The sequence below is a fragment of the Misgurnus anguillicaudatus genome, chromosome 19 (genome assembly GCF_027580225.2).
Source record: "Misgurnus anguillicaudatus chromosome 19, ASM2758022v2, whole genome shotgun sequence".
NCBI lineage: Eukaryota > Metazoa > Chordata > Actinopteri > Cypriniformes > Cobitidae > Misgurnus > Misgurnus anguillicaudatus.
This window is the reverse complement of record NC_073355.2, coordinates 8,501,302-8,513,854: the sequence shown is the minus strand read 5'-3', so window position 1 is coordinate 8,513,854 and position 12,553 is coordinate 8,501,302. Positions and strand designations below refer to the sequence as shown.

At 38.9% G+C, this 12,553-nt stretch overlaps 1 protein-coding gene and 5 non-coding genes across 6 annotated transcripts in view; all 6 read right to left on the bottom strand.

The window, feature by feature from the left end:
• The window catches only part of slc25a10a (solute carrier family 25 member 10a), a 229,429-nt gene that overhangs the window by 132,128 nt on the left and 84,748 nt on the right, over window positions 1-12,553 (bottom strand). The window lies entirely within an intron of this gene.
• Window positions 144-357, bottom strand: LOC129436947 (small nucleolar RNA U3). Its single transcript, XR_008642013.2, has one exon. It is a non-coding gene; the product is annotated as a small nucleolar RNA U3 (small nucleolar RNA).
• Window positions 1,372-1,585, bottom strand: LOC141351283 (small nucleolar RNA U3). The gene has a single exon (XR_012359493.1). It is a non-coding gene; the product is annotated as a small nucleolar RNA U3 (small nucleolar RNA).
• Window positions 3,672-3,885, bottom strand: LOC129436915 (small nucleolar RNA U3). The gene has a single exon (XR_008641988.2). It is a non-coding gene; the product is annotated as a small nucleolar RNA U3 (small nucleolar RNA).
• Window positions 5,354-5,567, bottom strand: LOC129436960 (small nucleolar RNA U3). The gene has a single exon (XR_008642026.2). It is a non-coding gene; the product is annotated as a small nucleolar RNA U3 (small nucleolar RNA).
• Window positions 9,052-9,265, bottom strand: LOC141351289 (small nucleolar RNA U3). Its single transcript, XR_012359501.1, has one exon. It is a non-coding gene; the product is annotated as a small nucleolar RNA U3 (small nucleolar RNA).

The window sequence follows — 12,553 nt, the reverse complement described above, 5'->3', positions numbered from 1 at the left end:
TATAGTAAAACAAACTATATCATACTACTCTCCAGATTAACATCAGAATTGAAAAAACTGTTTGTGTAATGGGAGCATTAATACATGTTTACACAAACAAGTCAACCTTCATTGCATTCATTTTCATAATCTCAAACAACAAACCCACTCTGATCATGCGCTTCTTCTCTTTAATCTTTTTAAGATTAAAGAACATTCATCAATAGCAATGATCTGTGATAATCATCACCAACCATTCCTTGATTCACGCTCAGAGAAACACATCAACACTCTTCATCATGGTTCAAGAGACTCAACACTTTTGAAACACATTTCCTAGTTTAAAACTATAGAAATGATTCCTGAAAGCATAGTCTTGATGTCTCACCGCACTTACCAAACACATCTTCAGAGAGACGATGAACCTCAATGACGGTAAGTTGTGGCTTTATGATTCTGAGAGGGACAAAATGCTCAAAAACACAAAACTACACAACCTTTCAGCATGGACTGTAGTTAATGAGTGTGTGTGCAAATCTGTTAATAATGCGTTATTTATAGCAGTAAGGATACAATGGTGGCATGGGCAGTCGTAGCCTATTCATTAGAGATTTGGGATTGTGACCCTGATAGTTGCCGTTTCGATTTTCACGGCCTGCAGGTTGGATTTTGTTGAGGTTTTGCTGTCGTGGACAGATTTCCAAGGTCTGTAACTAAACCATCAAAACGCAACCAAATTGGAGATCATTGCAGTCAGCGTAGGTCATTAAGTATAAGTATGTCAGCAACGTGATTCGCAGCTGTCTCAAGCTATCACAGACGACACAATATTTTTAAACCTGTTTGATATTATCCCCACAGGATCTCGTAATGTGAGCAACACAATGACAATTTGTAAGTAATCCAGCCAATCCCAGCGCAGATGGTATAAACAGAGAAAGGTCAATCAATTGATGGGAAGGTTGATCGTCCATTCATGAAGTAATGGCCTGATCATTGAATTTCTCACCAGAATTTATGTGAGAAAAAAGTATCTTCGCTGATGGTTGGGAAGCCTCTTTATCGAGTGTTTTGTAGTATATGCACCTCGTCAGTAGTGTGTGGTGTGTAGCATGCGTGCAGTTATACAACGACAACAACGTGAAAAGAAACCTTGTTGTGCAGTGTGAGCAACACAGAGATTCAGGTAGTTTTTCAATCCTGTAGTGTGAACTTGCAATAACTAACACTAATAGTGCACTCTATCATAAATCTATCAAAATGTTTGTTAAAATAAGCAAAAACTAAGATACTGTCACATCACAGCAAAACACATGCATTTTAACATTTGACTACACAACTGAAAACTAATAAATCTTCATTGCAATCTTTCTTTTCAACTGAAATAACAAACCCACTCTGATCATGCACTTCTCTTCTTTAGTCTTATTAAGATTAAAGAACATTCATCAATAGCAATGATCTGTGATAATTATCACCAACCATTCCTTGATTCACGCTCAGAGAAACACATCAACACTCTTCATTGTGGTTCAAGAGACTCAAGCCTTTCAAAACACATTTCCTAGTTTAAAACTATAGAAATGATCCCTGAAAGCATAGTCTTGACATCTCACCGCACTTACCGAACACACCTTCAGAGAGACGATGAACCTCAATGACGGTAAATTGTGGCTTTATGATTCTGAGAGGGACAAAATGCTCAGAAACACAAAACTATAAAACCTTTCAGCATGGACTGTAGTTAATGAATTGATGTGTAGTAATCTGTTAATTACAATTCGTTATTTATAGTATTAAGGATACAACAGTGGCATGGGCAGTTGTAGCCTATTTGTTAAAAAAGTCGAGCTTGTAACCCAAGAGTTGCCGGTTTGAGTCTCGTGGTTTGCAGGTTGCGACTTGTTCCAGATTGGATTTTGGCGGGATTTTGCTGTCGTTGACAAATTTCCAAGGTCTGCAACAAAACCCTCAAATCGCGACCAAATCGGAGCTCATTGTGGTCGTCGAAGGTCTATAAGTATAAGTATGTCAACAACGTGATTCAAAGCTATCACAGACGCCACAATATTTTCAAACATGTTTGATATTAAGCCTATTGACAACTTGTAAGTAATCCAGCCAATCCCAGCGCAGATGGTATTAACAGAGAAAAGTCAACTAATTGAAGGGCAGGTTGATCGTCCATTAATGAAGTAATTGCCTGATCGTTGAAATTTCTCACCAGAATTTATGTGAGAAAATGTGTTTTCCCTGATGGTCGGGAACGCCTCTTTATCGAGTGTTTTGTAGTCAAATCCTCATCAGTGGTGTGTTGTGTGTAGTAGTGATGTTCGGTTCTTTAACTAATCATTCTTCTGAGCCGGTTCTCAGTAAGTAACCGGTTGAGCCGGTTCACAAATCGAACTGAAACGAACAGGGTTGATGATGCAGGACGCACAGACAAAATAGCACGTCGGACTCAAAAAGAACCGAATGAGCCAACTGTCGAAGATAGCTGACGATTCTGATGAATGAGTTGCTGACACTGTGTGCGTGTGTGTATCACAGAGGATTTGAACGAGCCTGATGTGCAAAGTTTCTTTATAACAAACAAAACGCTGTATACCGGAGATATGCTTGTTTTATTAAAAAGCTACATTTTTATTAAAAAATAAATTTTAGTATGATTTATTGTGCATGCAAATCATATTTTAGTTGTTTAAGCAAAAACAAGGAGTTTAAAAAACAAGTTTATATCTTTATATGTAGAACACATCAGCAATTGGGTATCAGTGTCTGTAATGTGTGCTGTAGGTGCCACACTTTTAGGAATCTTATCCAATTTGTAGGCTAGTCAAACTGGTCAGTTGTATCTGACATTTAGGATCCGCGATTAAAACTGTGACCACAAACATTAACGTAAGTGAATGAAAGGCAAAAAATCAGCTATATATGTTCACAAAAATAACTTTTTATTTGAATGTTTCAATGTGTTGACAGAAACAACTTTATTTGAATGTTATGTCGATAGAAGACGTTAAGAAATAAATGCGTAGTGATTTAAAGGACAAGTTCTGTATTTTACACTTAAAGCCCTGTTTTCAGATTGTTTATGATGAAATAGAAAAGTTTTGACTGAAATTTGGACATATGATGCTGGCGCGAGAATTTTCGGGTGTTTGTTGTTTCACCTCCCAACTCTATAATGGCTGTATAGGTGCACTGGAACAATCCTTCCTAAAATGCATTAAACTTTCTTTTATAAAGAACTGAAACTCAGTGAGTGGTCAGGGGTGTTCACTGATATGCCCACACAAAAATCGCTGCAAAAGATGCTTTCCAACAGGTGTTTTACCCTTCGTTGTAAACTTGTGGAACTATTTTTCCAAACGCCTCACACCCGTATATTCTTCCGTTGAGAGCTTGAATAATAGACACTCCAGCCCAGTTGGTGGCGATAATCCACCTTTGCCAATATAAACAAAGAATATAAACAAAGTTCCCAGTGTAGAGTAATACCGTACCTCACAACACATCTAATACAAATCAATGGAGTTGGACAAAAACTATGACAAAACCTGTTGGGAAGCATCTTTTGCACATAAGCAAAAACTACTCACCATCACATCACATGTATTTTAACATTTGACTTCACAATCAAAAACAAATACATCTTCAATCCAATCTTTCTTTTCATATAAAACAACAAACCCACTCTGATCATGCACTTCTCTTCTTTAATCTTATTAAGATTAAAGAACATTCATCAACAGCAATGATCTGTGATGATTATCACCAACCATTCCTTGATTCACGCTCAGAGAAACACATCAACACTCTTCATCGTGGTTTAAGAGACTCAACTCTTTCAAAACACATTTCCTAGTTTAAAACTATAGAAATGATCCCTGAAAGCATAGTCTTGATATCTCACCGCACTTACCGAACACACCTTCAGAGAGACGATGAACCTCAATGACGGTAAGTTGTGGCTTTATGATTCTGAGAGGGATGAGATGCTCAGAAACGCTATGAATCAGTGGTGCCTAATCCTGCTTCTGGCGATCAACTATCCTGCAGAGTTCAGGTTCAACTCTAACCAAACACACCTGCCTTCAATTTTCAAGTGATCCTGAAGACCTTGATTAGCTGCTTCAGGTGTTTTTGATTTGGGTTGGAGCTAAACTTTGCAGTCCAGTCTATCGCCAGGAGCAGGATCGGGCACCCATGCTATAAAACCTTTCAGAATGGACTGTAGTTAACAAATTGATTGCAAATCTGTTAATAATGCGTTATTTATAGTATTAAGGATACAACGGTGGCATGGGCAGTCATAGCCTATTTGTTAGAGAGTCTGTCTTGTAAACCGAGAGTTGCCAGTTTGAGTCTCATGGCCTGCAGGTTGCGACTTGTTGCAGGTTGGATTTTGGTGGGTTTCTGCTATTGCGGACAGATTTCCAAGGTTTGCGACAAACTCCTCGCATCGCGAACAAATTGGAGCTTGTTGCGGGCGCCAAATGTCGTAAATTACAAATATGTCAGCAACGTGATTCAAACTTGTCTCGAGCTATCACAGACGCCACAATATTTTAAAACCTGTTTGATATTATCCCCACAGGATCTTGTAATGTGAGCGACACAATGACAATTTGTAAGTAATCCAGCCAATCCCAGCACAGATGGTATAAACAGAGAAAGGTCAACCAAGTGATGGGCAAGTTGAACGTCCATTTGTAAAGTAATGGCCTGATCGTTGAAATTTATCGCCAGAATTTATGTGAGATAAAGCATTTTCGCTGATGGTCAGGAACGCCTCTTTATCAAGTGTTTTGTAGTATGTGCAGCTCGTCAGTTGGGTGTTGTGTTTAATATGCGTGCAGCTATACCAAGACAACAACATAAAAAGAAACCTTGTTGTGCAGTTTGAGCAACACAGAGATTCAGGTAGTTTTCAATCCTGTAGAGTAAACTTACAATAACTAACATCAGTGCATTTAAACATTTATAAAGAACACAAAGAATGGCCTTCTTAGCTACTGTAGTTGCAACTCTTGTGTCATTAGCACAGTGTGTTCAACACATCATCGTTTCGGTTAAAAAACTTGTGCAATGTTTGGTTGGGGCTGAACGCAGTCAACGTGAAAAGAAACCTTGTTGTGCAATGTGAGTAACACAAGAGATTTAGGTAGTTTTTCAATCCTGTAGTGTGAACTTGCAATAACTAAGACTAATAGTGCACTCTACCATAAATCTATCAGAAAGTTTGTTGAAATAAGCAAAATGTAAGGGACTGCCACATCACAACAAAACACATACACTTCAACCATTGACTGCACAATTGAAAACAATTTAACCTTCATTCCAATCTTTCTCTTCACCTAAAAAAACAAAACCCACTCTGATCATGCACTTCTCTTCTTTAATCTTATTAAGATTGAAGAACATTCATCAATAACAATGATCTGTGATAATTATCACCAACCATTCCTTGATTCACGTTCAGAGAAACACATCAACACTCTTCATCGTGGTTCAAGAGACTCAACTCTTTCAAAACACATTTCCTAGTTTAAAACTATAGAAATGATCCCTGAAAGCATAGTCTTGACATCTCACCGTACTTACCGAACACACCTTCAGAGAGACGATGAACCTCAATGACGGTAAATTGTGGCTTTGTGATTCTGAGAGGGACATAATGCTTAGAAACACAAAACTATAAAACCTTTCAACATGGACTGTAGTTAATAAATTGATGTGTACTAATCTGTTAATAACAATTCGTTATTTATAGTATTAAGGATACAACAGTGGCATTGGCAGTTGTAGCCTATTTGTTAGAAAGTCGAGCTTGTAACCCAAGAGTTGCCCGTTCGAGTCTCGTGGCCTGCAGGTTGCGACTGGTTCCAGGTTGGATTTTGGCGGGATTTTGCTGTCGCGGACAGATTTCCAAGGTCTGCGACAAAACCCTCGAATCGCGACCAAATCGGAGCTCGTTGTGGTCATCAAAAGTCAATAAGTATAAGTATGTCAATAACGTGATTTGAAGGCGTGATTTTTTTCCCCAAACCAGTTCAGATAGGAGTTTTACTTAAACATGAGCTCAGGGGCAGAAAGAAATTTGATTGGTTCACAATAATGACCAATGAAAGTCCTCAACCGGAGCCTTCAAGGCAGCTTCTGCAGTGAAGCAGTTCGAGCTCACCGTTGGTCAAGTGAGTAGCGCAGATGGTTAGATAGGAATGTGACTGGTTTTGAATTCTGCTCGAAATGTTTTGAGCGTCTAAGTTACATGTTTCCATGTTTTCACGTGTCCGTGGCACGACTTTCATTTTCGTGCCAGATTCACGTGTTGGTTACTCAATTGTTTTTCTTTTTTTTCTTACCATTGTTGCTTGGGATTGGGTTTAGAACAACTTTCTGTTACATAAAATGACACCCAAACCCAACTCTAACCCCAACATCAAGTGAAAATAGTTTACATTTTTGACAAGTAAACGTATAAACCACTGCCATTCTAACCCAGACCCAACTTCATCCTCACGCGAAAACAGTTTAAAAAATAAAAAACTCACAAATCTAACCCCAATCCCAATTGACAATGGTTTGAAAAAAGGAGAAAAAAATTGAGTAACCAACACATGAATCTGGCACGAAAATGAAAGTCGTGCCACGAACACGTGAAAATGTGGAGACACGTAATTTAAAGACTCAAACCATTTCAAGCTGAATTCAAAACCAGTCACATTCCTATGTAACCATCTGCGCTACTCATCTGACCAACGGTGAACTCGAACTGCTTCACTGCAGAAGCTGCCTTGAAGGCTCTGGTTGAGGACTTTCATTGGTCATTTTTGTGAACCAATCAAATTTCTTTCTGCCCCTTAGCTCATGTTTAAGTAAAACTCCTATCTGAACTGGTTTGGGAAAAAAATCAAGCGATTCGAAGCTATCACAGATGCCACAATATTTTCAAACATGTTTGATATTAATGCTGCGTTCCAGAGCCCATCCAAACCAGTGGGATGTTGGACTTATCCTACCTCCAACTAGGAAAAGTGCACTGGAATGCCTGTCGAAGTGGAACCTCCTACCGGCGAACTCGGGGGAGTTCGACCTACCCCGACTTCAGAAAAATAAGTCGGAGGACAATGGCGGCGCCCATAGATCACGTCGTCGTGAGAGGAAATCTTCAAGGAATATAGTATAAATTGTACTTCTCTGCTTGTATGGTTGTTTTAGACACTGTAATTTTAACACAACTTGTTTTTTTATATTATGGCGTGAAATTATGTTGTTATTATCTGTTAATATAAAAATACGGTAAAAATATACCAAGTTACTTAGCGACATGCAGCGCTTTTATATAATGGCTCCAGAACACTTTGTAAAGATGTTTAACTTGATGTTTTACTGTAGTGTGAACTGTACAGTTCGGACCGACGTTTAAAAGTTATGTAGTCTGTACGAGCCTTAAGAAGACCGGTCGGTCGTCCATGTTTTCTGTTTACGTTCCACTTCAAATGCCTGGAACGCTTTGAAGTAGGAGCTAGTACACTTCAAGAAGGATAAGTCCCACGTCCCACTGGTTTGGATGGGCTCTGGAACGCAGCATAAGCCTATTGACAACTTGTAAGTAATCCAGCCAATCCCAGCGCAGATGGTATTAACAGAGAAAAGTCAACTCATTGAAGGGCAGGTTGATTGTCCATTCATGAAGTAATTGCCGTATCGTTGAAATTTCTCATCAGAATTTATGTAAGAAAATGTGTTTTCCCTGATGGTCGGGAACGCCTCTTTATCGAGTGTTTTGTAGTCAAATCCTCATCAGTGGTGTGTTGTGTGTAGTAGTGATGTTCGGTTCTTTAACTAATTATTCTTCTGAGCCAGTTCTCAGGAAGTAACCGGTTGAGCCAGTTCACAAATCGAACTGAAATGAACAGGGTTGATGATGCAGGACGCACAGACAAAATAGCACGTCGGATTCAAAATACCGAATGAGCCAACTGTCGAAGATAGCTGACGATTCTGATGAATGAGTTGCTGACACTGTGTGCGTGTGTGTATCACTGAGGATTTGAACGAGCCTGATGTGCAAAGTTTCTTTATAACAAACAAAACGCTGTATACCGGAGATATGCTTGTTTTATTAAAAAGCTAAATTTTTATTAAAAAATAAATGTTAGTATGATTTATTGTGCATGCAAATCATATTTTGGTTGTTTCAGCAAAAACAATGAGTTTAAAAAACAAGTTTATATCTTTATATGTAGAACACATCAGCAATTGCGTATCAGTGTCTGTAATGTGTGCTGTAGGTGCCACACTTTTAGGAATCTTATCCAATTTGTAGGCTAGTCAAACTGGTCAGTTGTATCTGACATTTAGGATCCGCGATTAAAACTGTGACCACAAACATTAACGTAAGTGAATGAAAGGGAAAAAATCTGCTATATATGTTCACAAAAATAACTTTTTATTTGAATGTTTCAATGTGTTGACAGAAACGATTTATTTGAATGTTTCGTTGATAGAAGACGTTAAGAAATAAATGCGTAGTGATTTAAAGGATTTAAAGTTCTGTATTTTACACTTAAAGCCCTGTTTTCAGATTATTTATGATGAAATAGAACAGTTATGACTGAAATTTGGACATATGATGCTGGCCCGAGAATTTTCGGGTGTTTGTTGTTTCACCTCCCAACACTAGAATGGCTGTATAGGTGCACTGGAACAATCCTTCCTAAAATGCATTAAACTTTCTTTTATAAAGACGTGAAACTCACCGAGTGGTCAGGGGTGTTCACTGATATGCTCACACAAAAATCGCTGCAAAAGATGCTTTCCAACAGGTGTTTTAGCATTTGTTCTAAACTTGTGGACCTATTTTTCCAAACGTCTCACTCCAGCCCAGTTGGTGGCAATAATCCACCTTTGCCAATTGCAAGAATATATTCAAAGTCTCCATTGCGGAGTAATACCGTACCTCACAGCACATCTAATACAAGTCAATGGAGTTGGAAAAAAACTATCATAAAACCTGTTGGAAAGCATCTTTAGCACAGATTTTTGTGTGAGCACACCTGAAAAACCACTCTGATCACACACTTCTCTTCTTTAATCTTATTAAGATTAAAGTACATTCATCAACAGCAATGATCTGTGATAATTATCACCAACCATTCCTTGATTCACACTCAGAGAATCACATCAACACTCTTCATCATGGTTCAAGACACTCAACTCTTTTGAAACACATTTCTTAATATAAAACTATAGAAATGATCTCTGAAAGCATAGTCGTGATTGGTAATTGCACTTACCGAACACACCTTCAGAGAGACGATGAACCTCAATGACGGTAAGTTGTGGCTTTATGATTCTGAGAGGAACAAAACGCTCAGAAACACAAAACCATAAAACCTTTCAGCATGGACTGTAGTTAATGAATTAAAGAATGTTTGCTAATCTGTTAATGATGCGTTATTTATAGTATTAAGGATACAACGGTGGCATGGGCAGTCATGTTAGAGAGTCGGGCTTATAACCCGAGAGTTGCCGGTTTGAGTCTCATGGTCTGCAGGTTGCAACTTGAATTGAATTGATGAATGTTTGCAAATCTGTTCATAACAATGCGTTATATAGTATTAAGAATACAACAGTGGCATGGGCAGTCATAGCCTATTTGTTACCCTTACACCGCACGAGTCTGCGGCGTGTTACGGCTCCGAAGAGGCAACCCGAACTGATCGCGGTCATTCTAGTCAATGCGTCCCAGAAGCTGCTCTACGCACCGCTTCGCTAAAGATAGGTGCCTAGTCTATTTTTGACGTGCGCCACGTTGAAGCCGCACCGTAAATATAAAATAAAAGTCAAAAATCCTGTCAATTTCAAAATAAACACTTTGCGCAGACTCCCGTATTTCACATCATCTTGCTCACAGGCACTGTATGTGAAATAAACATAATTGAGGATGTGTTTTAGACGAAGATGCATAGCTAAATACTGTAATATTTGTCCATCCTAACTGAATTTTTATGTTTATTCATTTTTTTACGACAGAACAACAAAATAGGACAATTCAAAAAACTAAACAATATACAGAATGAATCCTAACAAAATATTAACATTTAGCCAACCTATCCATGTTATAACTCAGAAAATCAAGAAAAACGTCTGACAGGAAAATCACGTGACGTTCTACTGCTGCTCTTCTGATCTGCTTCTTGTGTGAGTTGGCACCGCGTAGAAGACGAAACAAAGCCACCTCAGAGCCGAAACGCACCGCAAACTCGTGCGGTGTAAATCAGGGGTAAAGGTTACCACATACAAACCGGTAACTCTCTCGATAAATGCACAATTAACATCAGTCATCTTGCAAACAGACAACCGCATAGCACTTGCCCCTCCCACAAGAAGCGGAGTTTGCCTCTGACGCGGGTCAAATGCTTGCTTTTGCCGAGCGTCTACTCTGCTCTAGACGTGCGAAAGCATTCAAAGTGTTCAAGCGGCAAACTAGGCGCGGTAGACGCGATTTTGATGCCCAAAACGCGGTTGGTGTAAACTCAGCATTAGAGAGTCGGGCTTATAACCCGAGAGTTGCCGGTTCGAGTCTCATGGCCTGCAGGTTGCGACTGGTTCCAGGTTGGATTTTGCTGTTGCGGACAGATTTCCAAGGTCCGCGACAAAACCCTTGAATTGCGACCAAATCAGAGCTCGTTGCAGTTGCTGAAGGTCGTTAAGTATAAGCAGGGTGCGATTTGTGAAAAAAACAGAGGTGGGGATGTTTTAGTAGGCGTTGATTTCGGTGACGGTGTGTTCGCGTACCCACTATATTTCGTCATGAGTCATTTTGTACCCACCACTTTTAACTTCCATCCATAATAATTTGACTTTTGGTTGTTTTTTTTGACTGTTTTCAGTGGTTATGAGGAGCATGAGAGAGAAATTTGGTAATCATTGTCTGACTCAACAAAAATCCATTATAATATTTTTTTATATAGCCTATATATTTCTAATTAAAATATTTTTAATATTCAGACATGCGCTCTCAACTCACAAGCTCTGATTGAAACAAACACGAACCTCACTGTCTGCTGAACTTGCGCAGAAACATCAAAATATTACCAGCTTTTTAAAATGGTTTTAAAACTAAACATTTAGACTATTTTAGCACAAATTATGAGCTTATAGACAATTTTTTTATAATTCTTGACAAAATTAGAATATAGTAAAAGTTTTTTTTTTTTAAGTTTTAGGTGGGCCTGTTAAAAAGTGGGGCCGTGCCTGAGCTAGGACATCGTCTTTCCAAACATAACCTGCGCGAAAGAGAAAAAATTAATGCGTCTCTGTCCACAGCACATTTCAAAACATTTTAATTCATAAAAATAAATCATGAGAACATGAACTTCATTACTGCATTTGCAGGAATTGTAAAATCTTTTTTCTTATAAACTCATGAAGCAGCCTAATGCAATATTTTTACTCTAATAGCTTTTCTTTCCCGACACATATGAACTGTGATCATGGACAACCAAAAAACACGCAAGAATTAAATCTTGAATGGCAAAACTATATGGCACAATGTAATGTCAACTTAAACATAATAAATATGAACAATGGATTGATTGCAAAGTTAAACCATTACAGTAGAAACAGTTTTAATGCTGCTTTTAAAGTAATAACGTTAACTTTACATCGCGCTGCTGAGCTACAGTGAAATTATAGAAAAGACAGATGTATTATGTGTTAGTCACGAACTGGTCGCGCCCGCGCCTCGCTAAACGCATCATTGCCGTTTAAATATGCGTAACTTCGGCCATTCTCAGTGGTGTGACTAGGACACTAACTCTGCTTGTCATCATAAACAGATAATCAGATTGTGATGTTTATTCCCGCTTAATTAATATCCTGAATAATATGCTGCTGAATATGCTGCTTTCTTTCGTTTCGACATACAGCTCCACAACCATCTCGCAAGTGTTGATAGGCCATTACTCGTGAGTTGTAACCGGGTGTGTAACCAATTAGATAGCGCCGTGGGTGGGACATTGAGCAAGTCTTCAGAGTGGTGAATACAGAGAGGCTGCGCGGCAGCTCTACCAGAGCCAGCCAAAGTAGCGCATTTTAAAATAAAATTTACTTTAATCAAACCACGGACCCGTGATAAGTTTTGTGATCCGTCTCGGCACTGGTGTAGTAGCACTGATCACTTTGAGGGGGGGGGGGGATAAATTTATCCCCACCGGGGATAAAAATTATTAAAGGGGTCATATGATGAAAATGTTAGCATTGCCACTTTGTAGGTTTGAGCAAAAATGTGTCGTTTTAGGTGTGTTTTTTAAAATGCAAATGAGCGGATGAAGTGCAAACACTGATCACAATGATGGTGGTTTATTGTAATTGAAACTCTATTGTGCTGTCAAGTCCAAAAATGTGTCGTTTTGAGAAGGGTATTCCTGCACAACTGGAAGCTGCAGTTTTATGACCGCAGTTTTATGACCGCAGTTCTATGACCCTACGTTTTTGTGACAGCGCCAACTATCGAACTGGGAGTGTTGCGAACTTGGCGACTTTGTCGCTAGATTTAGCG